The sequence below is a fragment of the Vombatus ursinus genome, unplaced genomic scaffold (genome assembly GCF_900497805.2).
Source record: "Vombatus ursinus unplaced genomic scaffold, bare-nosed wombat genome assembly UNPS02005264.1, whole genome shotgun sequence".
Taxonomy (NCBI): Eukaryota; Metazoa; Chordata; class Mammalia; order Diprotodontia; family Vombatidae; genus Vombatus; species Vombatus ursinus.
Window position 1 is genome coordinate 2,944,318 of NW_020945042.1, and position 21,539 is coordinate 2,965,856.

Below are 21,539 nucleotides of genomic sequence, written 5' to 3' on the forward strand. Positions count from 1 at the left end.
TGATCTAACAAGATGAGGGAGAGAGGGCTTTGGGGGGTTGGGGGTGTCAGGGAAAGCTGCAAGGAGGAGGTATAACCCAAGCTGGAGTTTCAAGGTAGAGTACTGGAACAGATGGAGGATGAGAGAGACAAGTCCATGATGAGGGGATAGTCTCTATGAATACATGGAGGCAGCAGAGTCCTGGATCAGGCTGGGGAATAACCAGGAGTTCAGCTTGCTTGTCAATAGCTAATAAACCGTTATAAGTGCTTCCTATGGGTCAGGCTGCGGGTACAATGGTAAATGCCTTTGCTTTCAAGCTCAGTCTAATGGGGATATACATCACATAAACAACTATGTAAAAGTACAAACAAGTAATATACAGAAAAAACCGTAAATAATCAACAGAGGGAAGGCACTAGAATGAAGAAGGGTTGGAAGTGGATATGAGGAGAGACCATTTCAGGCGCAGGGGACAGCCAAGGAATCAGACAGTGTCAGGAGATGAGAGGTCGTGTGTGGAACAGCAAGGAGACCGGTGTTACTGGATCACAGAGGAAGTGGGGTGTAAATGTAGAGAACAGCCTAGTTATCAAGGGCTGTGAATGCTAAATAGAGGATTCTATATTGGATCCTGGAGTGTATCAGTGGTGTATGCGTGTGTGTAGAGTGAACATGGACAGACCTGCACTTTAAGAAGATCACTGTGATGACCACCAGCAGGCTACTGAAAGAGTCCAGGCGTGAGGTGATGAGGGCCTTTGGGAGAGGTGGGGAGAAAAGAGTGGGAGTGTCAGAGAAAGGGATGTATAGGAAACACATAGGCAACTGGGTGGTACAGTGACTACAGCTCTGGGCCCGGAGTCTGGAAGACCTGAGTTCAAACCTGCCTCAGATACTTACTGGCTGTGTGACCCTGGGCAAGTCATTCAACCTGTTTGCCTCAGTTTCCTTAATCTGTAAAATAGGAACAATAATGAGAGAATAACTGTAAAGAGTTTAGCACAGTGCCTACCACATAGTAGGCCTTCTCTCCAGATGAATGTAAAATCAACAGGCCATGGCAGCAGACCGGATAGAAAAATGAGGAGTCAAGAATGAAACCTAGGTGGCAACCCAGGGGGCTGGGAAGATGGTGGTGTCTTTGACAGTAATAGAGGTTTGGAAGTAGGGAAGGTTTCAGGGTGGGAAATATAACAAGTTTGGTTTTGGATATGCTGAATTTAACACGTCTATGGGACATTCAGTTCCAGTGTCCAACAGGCAATTGGAGATGTGCCCCTGGAGGTCAGCAGAGAGTTGAGGGCTGCATAAGCAGAAATGAGAATTATCAGCACAGAAATAACTGAGTCAATGGGAGCTGATGAGATCCCCAAGTGAAAAGGTTTAGAGGGAGAAGAGGGTCTAAGACAGGGCCTTGTGGGGTACCCACTGATGTGACCTGGATAAAATTCCACGGAGACTGAGAAGAACCAGGAGAGAAGAGTGTCACAGAAATCCAGAGAGTATCAGGGAGAAGAGGGTGACTGACAGTGCCAAAGGTGGCAGAGAGGTCTAAAAGGATGAGGACTGAGAAAAGGCCATTGGATTTGGCAATTAGAGTAACTTCAGAGAAAGTACTTTCAGTTGAATGACGACGCCAAAAGTCAGACTGGGAAGAATGAAGAAGAGAGTGAGAGGAAAAGAAAGCAGCGCCAACTGCTGACGCCAGCAAGAGAGATGTGAGAACAGCGGGCAAGGATGGCAAAGCCACTGGCACACTTCTAGGCAGCAGAGGAGAAGTCAGGAGACAGGAGGAGACTGAAGATGAGTGAGAGAATGAGAATGACAGCGGGGGCAGTCTGCTGGAGGAAATGGGGAGGAGGGGTTGACCTTGGCCAGGAGAAGGGTCATCTCTTTGTGTAAGACAGAGGTGAAGGAGGAGACTGTAGCACCTGAGTGACAGGAGAAAAGGAAGAGAGAGCAAATGACTTTAATTTATTGTTCATACCACAGCTGCCAGTGGTGATGGAAATGGAGTTATCAAGGAAGGAAAGAGCAGATACTACAAGGAAAGTGAAAAAAGGATATCACGCTGGGCCTGAAAAGGATCACTGGTGACCTTGGTAAGAACACTTACCATGGTCGTCAGGATGGAAGCCAAATTGCTGGAGCTTCAGGAACCAGTTGGTGTCAGGTGGACAGCAAAAAGAAGCAATCAGTATACACTACTTTTCCTTCAAATTTAGCAGTAAAAGAGAGAAGAACTAACGGAAAATACCTGAAGTAAAGGAAAAGTTTTAGGATATGGAAAACCTGAATAAGTTTGTAGGCAGGAGACTGGCGATAGTGAGAGATGGGATAATAGATGGGGCAGACAGCCTGGAAGGCACAAGTGGAGGAGATAGCCTGGGCCATGCCCGCTTTTGAGCCTGCATAGGTGGATAGATATTATATATGTTAGAATTTCCTAAAGGAGTAATTGGTTGAATATTATAGTGGAGATTAACTATTTAATTATAATGATTCTATTAATGTCATCTTGGCAAAAACTTCATTGGCTGAGACATTACGCAACACACCCATATGCATCTGTATCGCTTCCTATGAAATAATAAGTTTAGATTCCACTCAGACCTTAGCACACTGTCTTGTATTTGTAGGGACTCAATATTTGTTGAACCTGATGGAATGAACTGCCATGGCCTACCCTAACCCATTAAGACTCAAATCCCAACAATCCTCAAAGAACTTGAGTTCAGAGGACCCAAAGGACAACAGAAAAACGCTTGCTGAGTGTAAGGAGGCCGACACATTAGCAATGATGACATAGTCACACAAATAATATAAAATTTTTCATCCAGAAAGTGTCTGATTGGAAAGGGAGATAGACCGCTCTGGTAGTGAGAAAAGGGACAGAGGAAGATCTCCACTGCATTGCCTAGGATCCTCTACTTTTTTTTTTAATTACAGAAGAGTTTTTGTTTTTTTTTTTAACAGGAGTTTTACAGGAGGAGGCAGACAAAAGTCATAAAGAAAGTGTGGAACATCAGTCACTAGTGCTGATGGTAGATGAAAATATGGCTATTTGAAGTATTCAGAAATTTTTAAAAAAATGAATAAAAAAATCAACCTCTCACTGTTCACCTCTCAAGTCTCTCCTCACTCCAGTTAATCCACACCCACCTACCAAAGTGATTTTCTGTAAGTGCAGATCTGACTGGGTCATTCCTTCTCAATCAAGCACACTGGGCTCCCTAGTGCCTTTAGGACAAACTATAAACCTTTCTGTTTTGCAGCCTGGCTTGGAGCTCTCCTTACAGCTTCCTTCCCTCCCTCAGTGACCCAGCCCACAACCTGCTCTTAACTTTGGCCATCTCCATGTCTTGGCACTGGCAGGCAGTCTCACAGGTGTGGGCATGCTCTCCAACCTGACCTTTGTCTCACAATCCTTCCCCTTCCTTTAAGATGCAGCTCAGAAACAAAAATAAAACAGTCCCTGCTCTCACAATGTAGTTTACAATTCATTAGCACATATTCAAAAGTATAAGTTAATTGGGGGCACATCAGGAAAAACCTCATTTAGATAGCAATGTTTTAGCAGAGATTTGAAGGAAACCAGGGATTCTGAGAGGCAAAGATGAGGCACTGAGCTGTCATGACATGTGTGAGGGACAGTAAGTTTGGCTGCACCATAGGGTATATAAAGGGAATAATGTATAAAGACTGGAAAGGTACGAACAGTTAAGTACTTGCTAGAATGGCATCCATTGACAGTCAAAGTAAATACTGTTATACCACTGTTCCAACCAGGACTGAAGAAGTTACAAATATGTGAAAAAGGCCCATGTGATTGTGGAGTGAACTAAAGAGTGCCTACCTAAGGAAATTAAAATTGTGTGAACATTTAGGAAATTTGAAGATGTGATCAAAGACAGGTAGATATATTTACATTTCCATATGTGTGTGTATATGTATGTGTAGGTGCGCATGGATGTATATATGCATGTACAGTTGTATCCTCCAAACATGTAATTTACCTACACACTTCCTCACTATGTATGCAAATGTCTGAATATATAGTGTTCGTCTTCTGGCCCCAAAATAACTTCTGACATATGACAAGCCCTGAAAGGGCTTGCTGTACCTTAAAGAAAGCAAAATGGACTTTTAAAGAAAATCTGTTATGGCATAAATAGAACACTCAGTGGTGATGTAATTTTTCCATACACAGGGAATGACCTAAATGACTCATTTGAGTATCTGTGGTTTGAGTTACAAACCAGTCCCTTGTTAATGATTTTTAAATATACAATCGCTCAGGACATTGCATTTACAAGAACTCAACTAAATTTCCAACACTTAAATCACAAAATGCATTGTGAAGAACCACCACACCAAGAAATTAAGTTCATGAGTAAGGGAAACAGAAAAAAAATCATATGGAAGATAAGAATATACAAATCATTTAAAGAATATTTGAGGAAAGCAAACTTTTACGTGTTCCTTCAGAAAAATACTACACATGGATCACAGGATCTTCTCAAAGTTTAACTTACTTTAACAAAATTCTACGTATCCATGGGTGTGGTACCTTTTGATGAGGAACAAATCTGTCAATCTGCCAACAAGTACATCATATATGCTTTAAAATTCTAAAAAGAGAAAACTAAGTACCAAGTTTTATCAATTCATCTTCTCAACCACACCTTGATCTTTGGACATGAACATCTATAAGAAGTGTTCCATAAAGAAAAGGCCTCATTTTAAAAAGCACCAGTCTTTCCTCTGCTCACAGACAACATGCTTAAACAGTGCTGACACAGATGTTTTTCTATGGGGTACTAGGGAAAGAGACTGGATTTAGAGTCAGTTACTTGGGTTAGAGTCTGGCTCTGCCACTTACTAGTTGTGTAACCTTGGACAAATTTCTTAATTCTTCTAAACTATGTTAGCTCCTCCATCTATAAAACGGGGATGACACTTTATAACTATAAAGCACTGTATACAGGAGACCTGATATAGGCTAATTTGGGGGATGGGATACACTGACTCAGTATCACTTCTGCTGCAGGTTACAGAGATTGCCAGCCTTGAAAAGGGTCCTGCCCCCCTCCCCTGTCCTGTCCCCACTCCAATGCTAACTACAGGCCATGTAGGGGCAGGTTAAATCCAAGAGTCCCAGTCACTGAGCTCTGCTTTTATCCCCCTCCCCACCCTATCCCCACCAGAGCCATCATCCAGGGAAGCAGTTTCTGTGGAGAAGTGGCCAACATACCACTGCCATTGATGGACAGGGAAGACAAAGAGCTCCAGGCAGAGCAGGCCTCTGCAGCTATGATGCATGGAGAAAATCCTTTCCTAGCTGTGACCAGGCAACTGTCTTTGAAGGCGCCTCAGTCCTCTCCTCTACCACAGGTGTGGCTACTGGAGAACCAAAAACTGAGATTCTCAATACCAACATCCCTGACATGGTCAAAGACTTCTTCAACATTCTGATGTCATTTTGTTGTCAGTTTTTGAACTGACACAGTTTGTTCATGGAAATGACGATAAATGAGATTCATTATCATCTGCCTAGGGGAGCTGGTACTCAGAAGGACCACTGACACAGCTGAAATTTCCCAGATGTGTTGTCTTTCCCTATCAGCAAGTGACTGCCCAGACACTAGGGACTGTCTTCCTTTTCTACTTGTATTCCAGCACTTTGCACAGTTAAGAGCTTAATAAATACTTTTTCATTCATTTAGAAGAGAAGCTTGTCACAGTGATTCTGATCAGCTAAGAGGGACTTCAGTGGCCACTGATTTCAACTCTGAACCAAAGGAAGCCTCCGGCACTATGATGTCCTCAAGAAGAAGGGGTCATCTTTTCAGCCTGAAGAGAGACCCCACAGACAGGGAACCCACATCATCTCTAGGCAGTCTGTTCCTCTTCTGGACGGTTCTCACTGGCACCAAGTTTTTCCTGGCATCAGTCTACAGTCGCCTCTTTGCCACGTTCACCCACTGCTCCTGCTTCTAGTCACTCCTCATTATAACCCTTCAAATCCTTGAAAGCAGCTGTCATGGTCCCTGAATCATCTCTGAGCTAAATATGCCCAGTGTCTCCCAACAGATCCCAATGGTCTGCTGGTCTGCTCTCCAGATCCCTCATCCCCGAACATGCTCATCGACATCCTTTTAAACAGCAGTGCTTAATCAATTTTTGGGAGCCTATGATCATCTAAAGACAGCACAAGTTCGAACTTACTTCTTTAGTTGTCACAGATCACTCTGCTAAATCACAGTGAGCTTGCAGTCCATTAAAACCTCTTATCTTTTTTTTCCCCTTATTAGTTTTTTTAATTTATTTATTTTTAGTTTTCAACATTCACTTCCACAAGATTCTGAGTTCCAGATTTTCACCCCATCTCACCCCCTCCCTCCATCCCAAGATAGTATGCATTCTGAACAGCCCTTCCCCTAGTCTGCCCTCCCTTCTGTCTCTCTCCTCTTCTCTTATCCCCTCTCCTTCTATTTTACTGTAAGGCAGGATAGATTTCTATACTCCATTTCCTATATTTCTTATTTCCCAGTTGCATGTGAAAACGTTTTTTTTTTTAATATGTGTTTTAAAAACTTTGGGTTCCAAATTTTCTCCCTTCCTCCCTCCCCACCCACCCTCATTGAAAAGGCAAGCAACTCAATACGGGTTATACATGTGCAGTTATGCAAAACATAGTAATCACGTTGTGAAAGACTAACTCTATTTCCCCTAATCCTATTCTGCCTCTCATTTATTCTATTCTTTCTTTTGACCCTATCCCTCCTCAGAAGTGTTTGCTTCTGATTACCCCCTCTCCCAATCTGCCCTCCCATCTATCATCCCCCTGCTCTCTTGTCCCCTTCTCCCCCTATCTTCCTGTAGGGTAAGATAGATTTCCATACCCAATTGAGTGTGTATGTTATTCCCTCCTTAAGTTAAATCTGATGAGAATAAGATTCACTCATTCCCTCTCACCTTCTTCCATTTCCCCTCCACTGTAAGAGCCTTTTCTTTTCTGTTTTTTTTTGTGAGATAATTTACCCCATTCTACCTCTCCCTTTCTCCTTCTCCCAGAATAATCCTCTCTTGCCACTTAATTTTATTTTCCAGATATGACCCCTTCATCTTCAACTCACCCTGTGCGCTCTATCTATCTATATCTATATCTATATCTATATACACATATATAGATATTTTTCCCTCCAACTACCCTAATACTGACAAAGGTCTCATGAGTTATAAATATCATCTTTCCCTGAAGGAATGTAAACAGCTCAACCTTAATAAGTCTCTTATGATTTCTCTTTCCTGTTTATCTCTTCATGTTCCACTTGAGTCTTATATTGGAAAGTCAAATTTTCTATTCAGCTCTGGTCTTTTCATCAAGAATACTTGAAAGTCCTCTATTTCACTGAATGACCATTTTTTCCCCTGAAGGATTATACTCAGTTCTGCTGGGTAGGTGATTCTTGGTTGTAATTCTATCTCCACTGCCCTCCGGAATATTATATTCCATGCCCTGCCGTCCCTTAATGTAGAAGCTGCTAAATCTTCTGTTATCCTGATTGTGTTTCCACAATACTTGAATTGTTTCTTTCTGTCTGCTTGTAATATTTTCTCCATGACCTGGGAACTCTGGAATTTGGCTACAATATTCCTAGGAGTTTTCCTTTGGGGATCTCTTTCAGGAGGAGATTGGTGGATTCTTTCAATTTCTATTCTGCTCTCTGGTTCTAAAATATCAGGGTAGTTTTCCTTGATAATTTCTTGAAAGATGATGTCTAGGCTCTTTTTTTGATCATGGCTTTCAGATAGTCCAATAATTTTTAAATGATCTCTCCTGGACCTATTTTCCAAGTCAGTTGTTTTTCCAAAGAGATATTTCACATTGTTTTCTAATTTTTCATTCTTTTGGATTTGTTTTACACTGTCTTGTTTTCTCATGAAGTCACTAGCTTCCAACTGCTCTATTCTAATTTTTGAGGAAGTATTTTCTTCAGTAATCCTTTGGACTTTCTTTTCCATTTGGCCAATTTTGCTTTTCAGAGCATTCTTCTGCTCATTGGCTTTTGGACCTCTTTTGCCATTTGGGTTAGGCTATTTTTTAAGGCGTTATTTTCTTCAGTATTTTTTTTGGCAAGTATCTCCTTTAGCAAGCTGTTGATTTGTTTTTCATGATTTTCTTGCATTACTCTCATTTCTCTTCCCAGTTTTTCCTCTACTTCTCTTACTTGCTTCTCAAAATCCTTTTTGAGCTCTTCCAAGGCCTGGGACTGATTCATATTTTTCGTGGAGGCTTTGGATGACTTTGGAGACTTTGCTGTCTTCTTCAGGTTGTATGTTTTGATCTTCTTTGTTACCAAAAAAAGATTCTATAGTCTGACTCTTTTTGCAAGGTTTGGTCATGATCCCAGCCAATTACTTGAGTTATAAACTCTTTATTAAGGTAGAGGTCTGCTTCCAATGTGAAGAATGTACTGTCCCAAGCTTCAGGGGTTTGTACAGCTGTTTTCAGAGATACTTCTAGGGACTTGTAAATTTTCAGTTCTTCCAAGAAGGTATGATCAAGGGTGAGATGTTTACTCCTTTCCTGGCCTGTGCTCTGGTGGATGAGTGACCACAAGCACTCCTTTCTGTCCTGGAACTGTGAGGAGGATTCTCTCTCCACAGCCACTATGAGCTCCACCATGCCAGTGCTCCTCCTCGCCCCAGGACCACCACCCAGAACTGTGACCCAGATCCAAGCACCTGCAAAGCAAGAGAATACTGCACCAGCACTGGCAAAGAGATCCATGCAATCCCCCTCTGATCAGCCACTCTATTTCCCCTCAGTCTGTGGGCCGGAAGCTCCAGAGGCAGCCACCACCCCGGGGACTGGAGCTGAAACCACCTTGCTTCTTTCTCTCACCGCAGAAACAGACTTTTCCCACCGACCTTCTAAGTTGTCTTTGGCGTTTGTGGGTTGAGAAGTCTGGAAACCACCACAGCTGCCCACGATGGTCCTATGAGGCCTGCTCTAGGTTCACTGTGACCTGTGCGGCCTGCGCACCCATGCCAAACTGCACTCCTCTCCCACCCCAGCGCAATACACCTTTCTGAACAACCATGCAGGTTGTCTTGAGCTGGAAATTTGTTTCACTCTGTCTTTTTGTGGGTTCTGCTGCTTTAGAATTTGTTTAGAGCCATTTTTTTTACAGGTATTTGGTGGGGTTTGGGGGAGAGCTCAAGCAAGTCACTGCTTTCACTCTGCCATCTTGGCTCCGCCCCCCTTATCTTTTTTTTCCAAAACTGCTGTCTATCCATGCTTCCTCCACATTGTACTTGCAAAGATTTTTTTTTGTCCCCAAGTGCAACACTTTTTACATTTATCCCTACTGAATCTGACTGTATTACACCTAACCCAGTGAACTCATCTGTCAAGATCCTTTTGGATACTGATTCTATCACCCAGAGAGTTAGCTATCCCTCATAGCATTGTGTCTTCTCCAAATTTGATAAGCGTATTTATCCAAGTCATTGACGGCAATATTCAACAGCACAGATCTCCCATGTGCTCCTGTGTTGACAATGAACTGTTCACAAGCATCCAAGCACTTCTGAATCGATTTGACTCGAGTCAGATCCAATCTGTATGCCTCTACTCCCTTCACAAGGATAATATCAAATACTTCATCCCAAGTTTTGCTAAGATCTAGGTGAACTATATCTACAGCATGCCTCATCTCATTTACTAGGTTAGCAAGCCTGTCAGAAAAGGGAAATAAGAAAAGATTCTACTGTCCAGAACTTTGTTTCATGACCCCATTTAGTTCACAGGTCACACTGACAACTGACTCCTGGTCTACAAGTAGCTAAAATCACACCAACACCAAGCCAGCTACTTGTAATTCAGACCATCATTTGGTGCCAGCCAGATAAGGAACATATTTACACAAGTCTGTGACCTCAGCAAAGTCATCTAATTGGCACTTATGAGGTACAGAAACCACATATGTATGTTCTTGGTATCTTCTGAAAGAAAAGAACCACATAAAATGAGTTCTTGTTATTAGGAAGTAAAGAAAAATTCTGAATGAAAAGTGACAAAGTATGCTTAACATAAAATAACGACACCTCAATCTTAACTTTTTAAATAAACAGAAACTTATATAAAGAACATAAAGTTCTCGGTTTCAACTAAGTTTTATTTTAACAAGCTGGGAAGAAAATGTGAAATTTACTGAAAACTTTCTTTTAAAGTTCCTTTTAGGCATATTAAAATTCTGTTTAAAAGCCTTTACAAAAGAACATACAGTAGACCAGGGGTGGGGAACCTGTGGCCTTAAGGCCCACCCCTGCAGTAGCCCCTCATTTCTCTAGAATCCTACTATTCAGTGATCTCACTTACTCCCAACAATACAGATTCACAGCAGGGAAGAAAATCAGAAGCTACCCAGTTTGACTTTTTCATGGAGATAAGGAAAATTCCCAGAGCTTCCCAGGGTTGTATAAAATTCTAACTACTATAAAGAAAGGCAATAGGTTAATCACAACCAAATTAACTTTGGATTTTTTTCTTTTTTAGAAACTGGGAGAGATACTGACAAATACCAAACTTACAGGCTGTCACAACCCAAATAACTTATTTTATTTAGCACTTTGTTTGCAAAGAGCTTTTCTCACAATGGCCTGGTGAGACAATTAGCATAAGTATCATTATGTCCATTTTACAGATGAGGAAACAGAAAGCTGGACACATGGGAAAGAGACTTGTCTGTGGTCACAGTATTAAGTATTACCTCCTTAGTTTGTTTCAGGCATCAGTAAGCATTCAATGCCAAAGAAGGGTCTGTGAATGGACTTTCAGATCAGCAATCTACCCTTTACTGGGGACAAGTCGCATGAACAGTATGAAGGAAAAAGCACTAAATTTGAAGTAAAGAAATCTGGTTTAAAGGCCTGCTCTATTTCCTAGCAGTGACCTTGGGCAAGTCAAAACCTCTGAGTTGGAATTTTCTCATTTGTAAAATGGAGATAATAGGGACATTGTGAAGAAAAGTGTTTTGTAAACCTCAAAGTGCTCTAAGTATGACCTCTCATCACCTTAAAGCACTGTTCAAAGCTAACAGTAGTAATAAAAGAGCAAATAAAAAGTATTAGCCAATGCAAAGAAATGTTGCTTTTTTCATTTCCAACATTTACTGAACATCTAAATCAACAAATGATTGCATATTTCCCTATGTGTAGGATATTATACGCTAATTTGCTTTAGGGAAAAAAAACATAAGATTATGTCTGCCCTCAGGGAACTTATACAATCCCTTAGGGGAAGCAAGGCAAATACAGAAAAAGAAGAATAAATAAATGAAAGCAAAGCTAAGAGCCTACACATGAATAGTGGAAACAAAAAATGCTACAATTTCAGAAGTCATCTGATCACAAGTTTATAAAAATCTATGAACACAAATTACAAAATATGCCAGTTAAAGTATGAATATGCTGCCATCTAGTGATCAATTTTTAATATGTTCAACATTTTAAACAAAAACCAAATATCAATTCTAATAAGATTATGTAGTCACTTGATTAGAAATGCAAAGTCTTGCTTTATAAGCAAGCTCTTTAAAAATTTAAAAAAAAAAAACAAAAACAAAAACATACAACTCCCCCTAAACTACTAAGTCAGCCAATTTTCGTTTAAAAGCACCAAACTATGCAATTAAAAAGCCTCAATAGGTCCAATCTAAAAAAAACAACAACCCGACACTGTACACTGGATTCTGAGGAGTTTTTAAAACAAATATTGATGCCAACTTTCGAATACAAATAAAAGTGAACAAAGAAAGCCACAAATACGCTCAGAGTACGTGACCCATAAGAAAAGGGTAAAGGAACAGATGATTTTCTTAGGGAGTATTTAAAGAAAGCCAGGGAAAACTTAATAATGTTCTTCAAAAGCTAATTTGTAGACTGAGAAAATATGTCCATTGAGGTCAGAATGAGAAAAAGGACTTCGTCTAGAACACAAGAAATTTAGGCCAGAAATGAAAAAGTTCCCTGACAACAAGGAGTTTATATATTGTTGAGAGTTGCAAAAGAAAACTATGAGAATCTTTTACTGAAGCTTTTAAGTGGTTTAAACCTGTGCTGGCTTTGGCAAATTTGAGTGTGGTTTTAACTGAACAAATTTAGGAAATGACATTCTAAATTTTCATTGAAGAGAATACCAAAATCTCCTCATGTGCCTAACAGTGCTCTGAACTTAGGCATTTAGTATTGTTGTACTATACTGAAATAAAGTAGGAGGAAAGAAAAAAGCATTTATTAAGCATTTACTATGTACGAGGTACTGTGCTAAGCCTTAGTAAGTTGGCTTCCCATTTATTAAGCATCTAAGTTTATGCATGTTGTCATTCACTATATACTTAAAACAATAAGGAGATACCATAGACTTTTCCCTCTTGGGAGGTAAGAGGGAATGAATTTTTCCAATCCTCAATTCTTAAATGTTCATCAATGCTCTTTCCATGGCTCTCAATTTTAATAAGAATTAATTAGGGAAGGAGAACAAACATTTATTAAGTGCCTACCATTGTATCAGGCACTGTGCTAAGTATTTTACAAATATCATCTCATTTGATCCTCCCAACAACTTTGGGAGGTTGTATTATTATCTTCTTACAGGTGAGGAAACTGAAACAGATCTCTAGAGGCGAAGTGACTTACCCAGGGTCATACAACTTGGACGTTTCTGAAGCTGGATTGGAACTCAGGTCTTCCTGACTCCAAGAACAGTGCACCATCTGCTAACTAATTAAAAGCCTATTTATGCCAGGCACTGGGGATGACATGAAGACAAAAATCTCCAAAACCCCAATGAGATAGTCCCTTACTTCAAAGAACTTGCACAGAGGGGCAAAGAAAGGGAAAGGGGGCTAGGTGTAGAATACAATCAAGATATAACAAAGATACAAAAAAAAACATGAGGGGAAGTTAAGAAGAGTCTTCCAGGGTGGGGGGGGGGGGGGGTGGTCAGCCTGGCCCATATGGCTGCAATAAAGAGTTCTTGCCTGCATAATCAGCCTGGAAAAGTAAGGTGGAGCCAGACTGTGTAAGCCTTACACTTTTAATGGATTTGTTCTGTAAAATTTGGATTCAGTCAAAAGGCAGCACTGAAGATTTAGAAGGCCACAGTTCCTCTGCCCTGGGTAAGGCTTTAAAAGGCCAAACAGATGACTTTATATTTTATCCCAAAGACCAAAGGGAGTCAGAGAAATCCCGGCACCGACAAAGTCAGACTTTAGGCATCTGTCTGGAAGACTGGTGAGGGGAGAAGTTGGATGCATGCAGACCAGCTAGGAAGTTAATGCCAACAGTTATGGTACAAAATGAAGATCACTGGTTGTGGGGGACGGGAAGGGGTGACCGAATGACTCTGCTCACTCATGTGTTCATCCTCCCATGGTTTCCATGAGGCATCTTTCTCCTAATGACTAAAATATTGTACCTTGAGCGAACCTGGACTCATTTTCTACAGGTCCCCACGATATCTTCACTTGGTTGTTCTGCTCAAAGTTAAAGAACAAACACAATCCACAAAAGAGAAGAATGAGTAAATTTAAACAAGGATGAGGAAGTAGGAAAGCCATGATTCTTGAATCAGCAAGTTCTATCTCCTAAATGGGGACAGGGATGGTGAAGCACTAGTCTTCAAAAATACTCAGGGCTGTCATGGGTAGAACTAGTACCAAAAGGTTGGACACAATTTCAGGGGGGCAGATTTCTGTTTAATAACCTTCTAACAGTGAGAACTGCCCAGCAATGGCCCAAGCTACCTGGATACATCGTGAATGACCATCGATGGAAGTATTGGAGCAGAGGCTTAATGACCACTTGACAGAGATGTGACAAGATTCCAACACTGAGCCTGGGGCTGGACTGGTTGTCCACCTAAGTCCCTCTGCCTTGGCTTTCACAATCATCTTCCTTCACCTTCATCTTCTCCATCCAATTAGTCCCTGAATTCTGGCCTTTCCCACCTCGAGTTCAGCATTACTCTTTAGTTCCACAATCACTGCCTGTAGCTGACTTAACATAGCTTTGAGGTTTGCACAGCACTTTACAAAAGTCATCAAATTTGATTCATCCAAGCCATTCACCTCATTGGACATTTACCCACTAAATAAACTCCAACATACATGGATGGCATGGTGCTAGGTATGACTCAGAAAAAAAGACATAAGACATTTTGTCTTCCACCCTCCAGGAGCTTAAAATCTAGTACAGCGAAGACCTGTGTCCAAATAGTTTTAATATATAAATGCATGAGACAGGTACAAAATGGCCCAATGACTAGTCTCCTGGCTCATCTTCCTATTTGTGGCCTCTTCCCCTCTAGTCCAGTCAGGATCATAGACCTAGAGCAAGAAAGAAACTCACAAGTCACCTAACCCCAAACTGTCACTTTATAGCTAAGGAACTGAAGTCCATGGATATTAAGGGACCTCCCCAAGGTCATGTGGCAATAAATGGCAGCACTCTCGACTGAACTCCAGTTCAGTGATATGTGTAGTTGCCTTGAGCCATGATGTTGTGAAATTTTAGCCAACTCAAAAATCTATGATGATCGATTTCTTTAATGGCCAGTATACGATGATTTCTTCTGCCCAGATTTTAAGGGTCTCCATACTGGCTTCATGAGCAACCTTCTTTCCACATCAAGTGGAATTCCAAACATGTGCCTTCCTCAAGGCCACTTTCTTCTGCTCCTCATAAGCACAATGCTTCTGAAGTCCTATTTTTGTAGACACTGTTGTCCTTAAGAAAAACACCCACCTAGTAAGGCTGGTGAGTTTGCACAGCCCCCTCTCACTTAAATTCAATTCACTTGCATATCATGACATCACCTCCCTGGTATCATGGTCCTCTTCGAGAATGAAGGACAAACAACCTCTGTAAGTAGTAGTAGGAGCTGCCCCACTGGGGACTCAGTTGGAACTGACCAGCTGGACAACATAACTCCTTCTTTCCTTCCTTCCTCCCTCCTTCTGTCCACATAGGGTTATCATACCCTTGCCTGCAGATGCTCTGCCCAAAGGAATGTAAATTTTGATTGCTGAAACCTCACAAGATATCTTGGGGTCACCACTAGATTTCTTTCTTAAGGACTATGCCTTAAACTCAAATCACTGTGGCTCTCATTGATTGGTCAACAATAAGTCCTAGGCCAAGCCCCATTTGGTCATTGTTTGGGCCCTGATTGGTCCAATCACACTCAGAGAGTGAGTGTAAATAGCTATTATTTCTGTTATGGTCAGAAACCCTAAGGGTCTTCCCCTCTCAGATTGTTTGTGTGTGTGTGTTGTTTTTGTTTCTTTTTTTGGCTAGGTAAAGGAGAACACTCTCTACCTCATTTCTTACCTAGCCTTAATCACTGAATGGGTGTTGCCTCAGTCAAACTGAGATCTTAGCTTAAAACGCCAAGGTCTCCCACTACATCCAGGGCCATCTCCAGTCGTCCTGATCCGTATCTTGCCACTGGACACAGATGGCTCCAGAGGAGAAAGTGAGGCTGGTGACTCTGCAGTAGCCTCCTTCACTTAAACCCAATTCACTTGCACGTCACAGCATCACCTCCCTGATGTCATGGTCCTCTTCAAGAACGAAGGATAAACAACCACCACCTGTTGGGCAACTATTATATTCAAGGTACTGTGTTGCTGGGCACCACGGTATACACAAATATGAAAAAAAGTTTCTGCCCTTCAGGTGCTTTCAACTGCCAGGAGGAGCACATGAAGGAGGAAAAAAGGATGAACAAAGTTCATGAAAGTCTAGAAGATAAGACAGAATCAATGGCACGAAAGAATCCATCATTACAAAATATCATGATAGTCCAGAGGAGAAATCCTGTCCAGCAAGGGAGAAGTCAGAGGAGAAAGGATATAATGCTTGAACATGGCCTTTCAATATAAAGACGACTTCGGGGGAAGCATTTCAGGCTGGGGAAACAAAATAAGTAAGACCAAGAACATGGTATGTCTGACTAGAGGCAAGCAAGTGCCAAGACTGGTGTGTGGGATACCGGAAGAAAGAAATAAAGATAAGGTTGTAAAGACTGGGGCCAGGAAAGGGTAGAGGAGTTTTGTGGACCAATGTAAGAATTTTCAATGTTATTGAGGAATCACAAAAGATTTAAAGATTAAGAATTTTAACTGGATATCAGAGTTATTTCCCCCATGTCCATTTGACACCTCAAACACTGGCAACACTGAATCCAGCTGAAGAAGCAGCTCTTTGAGTCTGTTTACAACCCTCCCGTGCTACTACCGAAATGAAGCACCACAGATTCAAAGAGTTTGAAGAGACCTTAAAGACCATCTCATTCAAATCCTTCATTTTACAAATAAGTAAACTAAGGCTAAGGTTACAAAGGCTAAGCGATTTACCAAAGGACACACAGATATACAGCAAAGGTAAAATTTGCCTGCAGGTCCTGCTTTAAAATGCACCCCACCACTTCCCCCACTCACCCCATTCTTTTGCCCCCAGGAGTTAGCACGTAAGTGCACCAACCTACTTTGCTGAAGACAGAAAGATCTGGGGGCAGTGGGATACACATTTTCATGTTAAAGAAAATTCAAACATGTACTGTTTATACTACTTGGTTTGATGGAAAGTACATTAAGACTGCTTGTGCAGAAACCTGGATTACTATTCAAGGTAGTCATCTTGGGCAAGTACTTCACACTTCCGGATACAAGCTATGCTCTTTCTTTCCTTTTTAGGGAGGAGAGGAAGCAATAGAGACAGATTCCAACTCCTGGGTATTAATCTATTAAGTGCCTGGCTACATGCCGAAGTAAAAGAGTCCTTATTTCAAGGACCTTATGATCTTTAAACTAAATCTGAGACCTTTCATTCCTGGCAGGTCTGAGTCTTTGAGGGGCAGAGATTTACTTCATGCATCATCCTAAGGTAAATGGATCACAACAGGGGAAATCATAGTTCACCTGGCACTATACCTTTTTTTTGGTTTGGATTTTAACCAAGGGTCCCTGGATAGATTTCAGGAGGCTCTGTAAATCTGGATAGGAAAAAAAAATTACATCTCTATTTCAATGTAATTGGTTTCCTTTGTAATCCTATATATTTTATGTATTTAAAAACATTGAGACAGGGTCTATTGGCTTCACCAGAATGCCGATGGGAGTCCAGGACACACACAAAAGGTTAAGAACTGCTCTAAGCCACCTTTATTTGAACTCACCAAGGAAATTAAAAGCTACACTTGACTTTCTTCTCTTTCATCCTCCCTCCCCCACATTCAACCAGTTATTGAATTTTGTCTGTTCTGCCTGGCTTAGAGCTCTTCATCTGTCCTCACTTATGTCCATGCCTTTGCTCATTCCTTCATGTTCCTCACCCCCTCCCCAACCTCTGTTTTCTACTGTTTCAAGTCAGTCAGTCAAGTGCTAAGAATACAAAGAAAGGCAAAAACACGGTCACTGTGCTCAGGGAGAATCCACTACGGGGGAGTCATCATCATGTTAATAAGTGAGTTTATACCATATATTTCCAGAGTGGATGCAAGGTAATGGTGGGAGGGCAGGGAGATAGAAGAAGGAAGTCATCTGGGAAAGGCCGTATAAGCAAGGATTTTCACTGAGAAGTCAGGGAAACTAGGAGAGAGACATGAGGTGGGCAGAGCATTTCAGGCATGAGGGGCGAGCCCACACAAAGGCACATGAAACTCTGTGTTTAAGGTAATAAGACCTACTTCAGTGTAGCTGGATAACAGAGTGCATGAAGGGAAATAAAACAGAACAAGACGGGCTTTATACTTGATCTTTAAGGTAATAGGGAGCCAATGACACTCAACGAGTAGGGGACTGATGGTCACACTTGTGGTTTAGAATTATCATTCTGGCAACTGAGCAGAGTTGGACTGGAGTGGGAAGAGATCTGAAGCAAGAAGAAAAATTAGAGGCTGGTGCAGTAGTCCAGGGTAGAAGTGATGCTGGTCTGAGCTAGGGTGATGGGCTGTGTGAGTGGAAAGAGGAGGAAAGGCATAGAGAAGAACCACTGGGAAGGTCAAAAGGACACCATTTAGCAACAGACTGGACATGTGGGGTAACAGCAAAGAGTGGAGGGTGACAATGAAGTCGTAAGCCTGGGTAACTGGGAGGATAGAGGTTTAACAGGGAAGCTGGGAAGAAGTAGGGATTGTGTTCAAGATGCCTACAGAACACCAACTTCAAGATCTCTAAAAGACACGTGGTGACGTGGGACTCTTAGTTCAGAAGAGAGACCAGGGCTGGATATTGAGATCTATGAATCATCTGCATATGGTTAACGGAGCTATGCAATCACCAAATCAAATAGCGCAGCACGAAAAGAGAAGAGGGGCTAGGACAAAGGCTTGAAGGACAGACACTCTGTTAATAAAACTGAAGGACACTGAATGTGGAAGAGGAGAGACTATCCAGGAAATGATGATCAGCAGAAAGGTCAAGAAAGATGAGGAATGAGAAAGGGACATGAGATTTGGCAATTAAGAGACTACTGGTTACTACGGAAAGCAGCTTCAGTTGAAAGATGAAGTTGGAAACCAGACTGCAGAGGGAGGAGAGGAAATGAAAGCATGGCACCTCCTCCCTTCAAGCCTTCCCAGGCACCCCACAGGGATGTCCAAATTTCTCACAGCATTTTTCCTGGACCTGTTTTCAGTTTTCATTCATACACATACACACACACGCACACACACACTTTAATGTTATTTAAAATTCAATTCATTGTATTTTAAGTTTAGAATTCACTCCCCTACCCATTGAGAAGGCAATAAAAACAAAATCTGTTACAAATATGTATAGTCAAGTAAAATGAAATTCTGCATTAGCCATGTTCCACTCTGCTCTTCCCCCACCCTCCCCCACAAAAAAAAGAAGAGGAGAGAAAGAAAATATTTCTCAATCTGCACTGAGTCCATCAGCTCTCTTTCTGGGGGTAGGTAGCATGTTTCATCATGCATCCTTTGGAACTGTGGTTGGTCATTACATTGATCAGAGTTAAGTCTTTCAAATTTGATTATCTTTACAATGCTGTTGTTACCATATAAAACGTTCTCCTGGTTCTGCTCACTTCACTGCATCAGTTCATACAAGCCTTCCTGGGGTTTTTCTGAAGCCATCCCCTTCAGCACTCATCATTTCTCACAGCACAATACCGTCCCATTTATGTACCATAACTTGTTCAGTCATTCCCCCATTGATCCACTCAGTTTCCAATTCTTTGCCACCATTAAAAGAGTTTCTTTAAGTATTTCTGTACACAGGTGGCCCTCTCCTTTAACTCAGTTCAACAAACATCAAGCAGACACTACGGTCAGGGTACCGTGCTCAGCTCTGGAGACACATGGACAAAAATTAAATAATCTATGTTCTCAAGGAGCTTACATTCAACCAAAAATATTCTTTATAATATCAGTTATTTGTATACATGCCTTTCTTCCCTATTAGATTTTCCAAACATCTCTAAGGCATCGACTGTATTATATCTATCATTATATCCCCCAATGCCCAGCACACAGCAACAAATATGATGAATATATGTTGAACTGAATGGTCACATACACCAAAAAATCCAGAGACCAAGAAAATTTAAATATGAAAAACAAACAGGTGTTCCTACACTTTAGGAAAATTAGTCTACTTCATCCCAAACACCACTGTCAGAAAAGGGAAAGAGACTAAATTGTGAAGACCAGTTAGAAAGCTATACTGCAAGAGGGCAAGGGCAAGGACCTCTAGAATTAAATAAAATCAAGATCTGTGCATATAAAACAGAAATGAAGTCAGCTGAAGAATTCAGGAAGATAAATATAGAAAAAAAATCTCAATAAAGCAGAATGATTCAGAACATGAAAAAAACGCCACTGTTGAAGAAAAGTACAGCAAAATTTTAAAACATTAAAATGCCAAAGCTAGAGAATTATTTTAGCTCTTTACAAACCAAAGCAAAAGAACTAGAGGACAGAAATTGGGAAGACAATTTAAGTTAAGATAGTTTTTACTGGTCTACTAGAAAAATATGAAGAATGTCTGACTATCCCATGTTAAGAAACCGTTCAGTTGCTAAGAAGTACTGGGAAGAATGAGTGCACACCTACCAAATCCAAAAGAACCTGATACAGGGAAATCCTGAATTTTACAAACCCCAAATTAAGCCAAGTAACAGAGTTGAAACAAAAGAGTCTGGCGAGGAGTTAGGAAGAAGCAATTCACACACTAAAAAGGACTAATGCAAATTATGTAAGAATATTCAAAGAAAATGACAAATGAAAGAGGCCAAAGCTCGATATATGGAAACAGGAAATGTGCCTCCTCCCCCACCCTGCATTACCTGCAGCTAGTAACTGGACACTGGAAGCACAAGTCCCTTGCTGTCAGCTTCCACTCCTCCACAAGCATTTGTTGTGTGTCAGGCACTGTGTTCAGTGCTAGGCATACAAAGACAGGCAACAAAAATACCTGGTCCCTGCCCTCATGGAGCGGACATTCTAATAAGGAAGATAACATGAAAAAAACTACGTACAAAATACATCGATAGTAAATAGCAGTTCTTCTCAGAGAGGAGGCATTCAGATTACCTCCACAACTGATCTTTGAAATAAGATCCTCTCATCTTAGATCACAAATCATATTAATTTAAGGAGAAAAATTCTGATACAAAACAGCAAGCTTACAAGAGCAGTTTTACTGAGTTTGGGATATCTGAAATGTAATAGTGGTCAAAGGAAATAGGAGAATTTGCAATAAACAAGATGGGCAGAAAACTGAGTCATAAAGAAGCTGTATGTACAAATTCTCAATCCCTTGGTTTAAGCTAGTAACATTATGGTTGTGAATATTTAATAATAATAATATTTAATAATTTGTGACTTTCCCTATCCCAGTTTTGATATTGTGGGTCAGCATAAGAAATTAAATGATAATTTTTGGAGTGTTTTACAGAAGCCACAGACGACATGTGAAGGCCAGCAGATGACACAGAAAGTTTAGAAACTAAGAAATGCATAAAATATATGTACAGAATTGTGCAATATCAAGAAAAAAGAGAAGGAAACCCGCAAAGCCAGAAGACTACTTCTTTGGTACAAAGGGAGGACCAATAAATTTTACTTGGATTTTCCAGATAGAGGGGGCGCTGTGCCCCTAACCCCAATGATGTGGAAGGGATAACTATAGTTCAAGTACTAAGTAGATTTATATCAGCAGTTCATCCTGACCAGTTTTGAAAATTTAGTTCATTGGTATTGTTCTCACCCTGGAGGTTATTCAAGGTAACCGGAGGGAGGGGAGAAAATGGGGTCCTTATTACAAAACACACAAACTACCTTAGTAGGCCAGCCAGTGTGTATTTTCTCCTATGCTGATGGGAACCTTGAGTGTCTTGGCCTAGCAGATTTCCACCAAACCAGCAAGTACCAAGATAAGGGATAAATTCTCTATTGGAATATAGAGGAAATAACAATGGCGAGTACTTTAAGATTCACAAAGAGCTTTACACATATGATC

The 21,539-nt window shown here is 41.0% G+C and overlaps 1 protein-coding gene across 1 annotated transcript in view; it reads right to left on the minus strand.

The window, feature by feature from the left end:
* The window catches only part of LOC114030648 (transcription initiation factor IIB), a 39,665-nt gene that overhangs the window by 10,017 nt on the left and 8,109 nt on the right, over positions 1-21,539 (minus strand). The gene's annotated exons all lie outside the window — the stretch shown is intronic.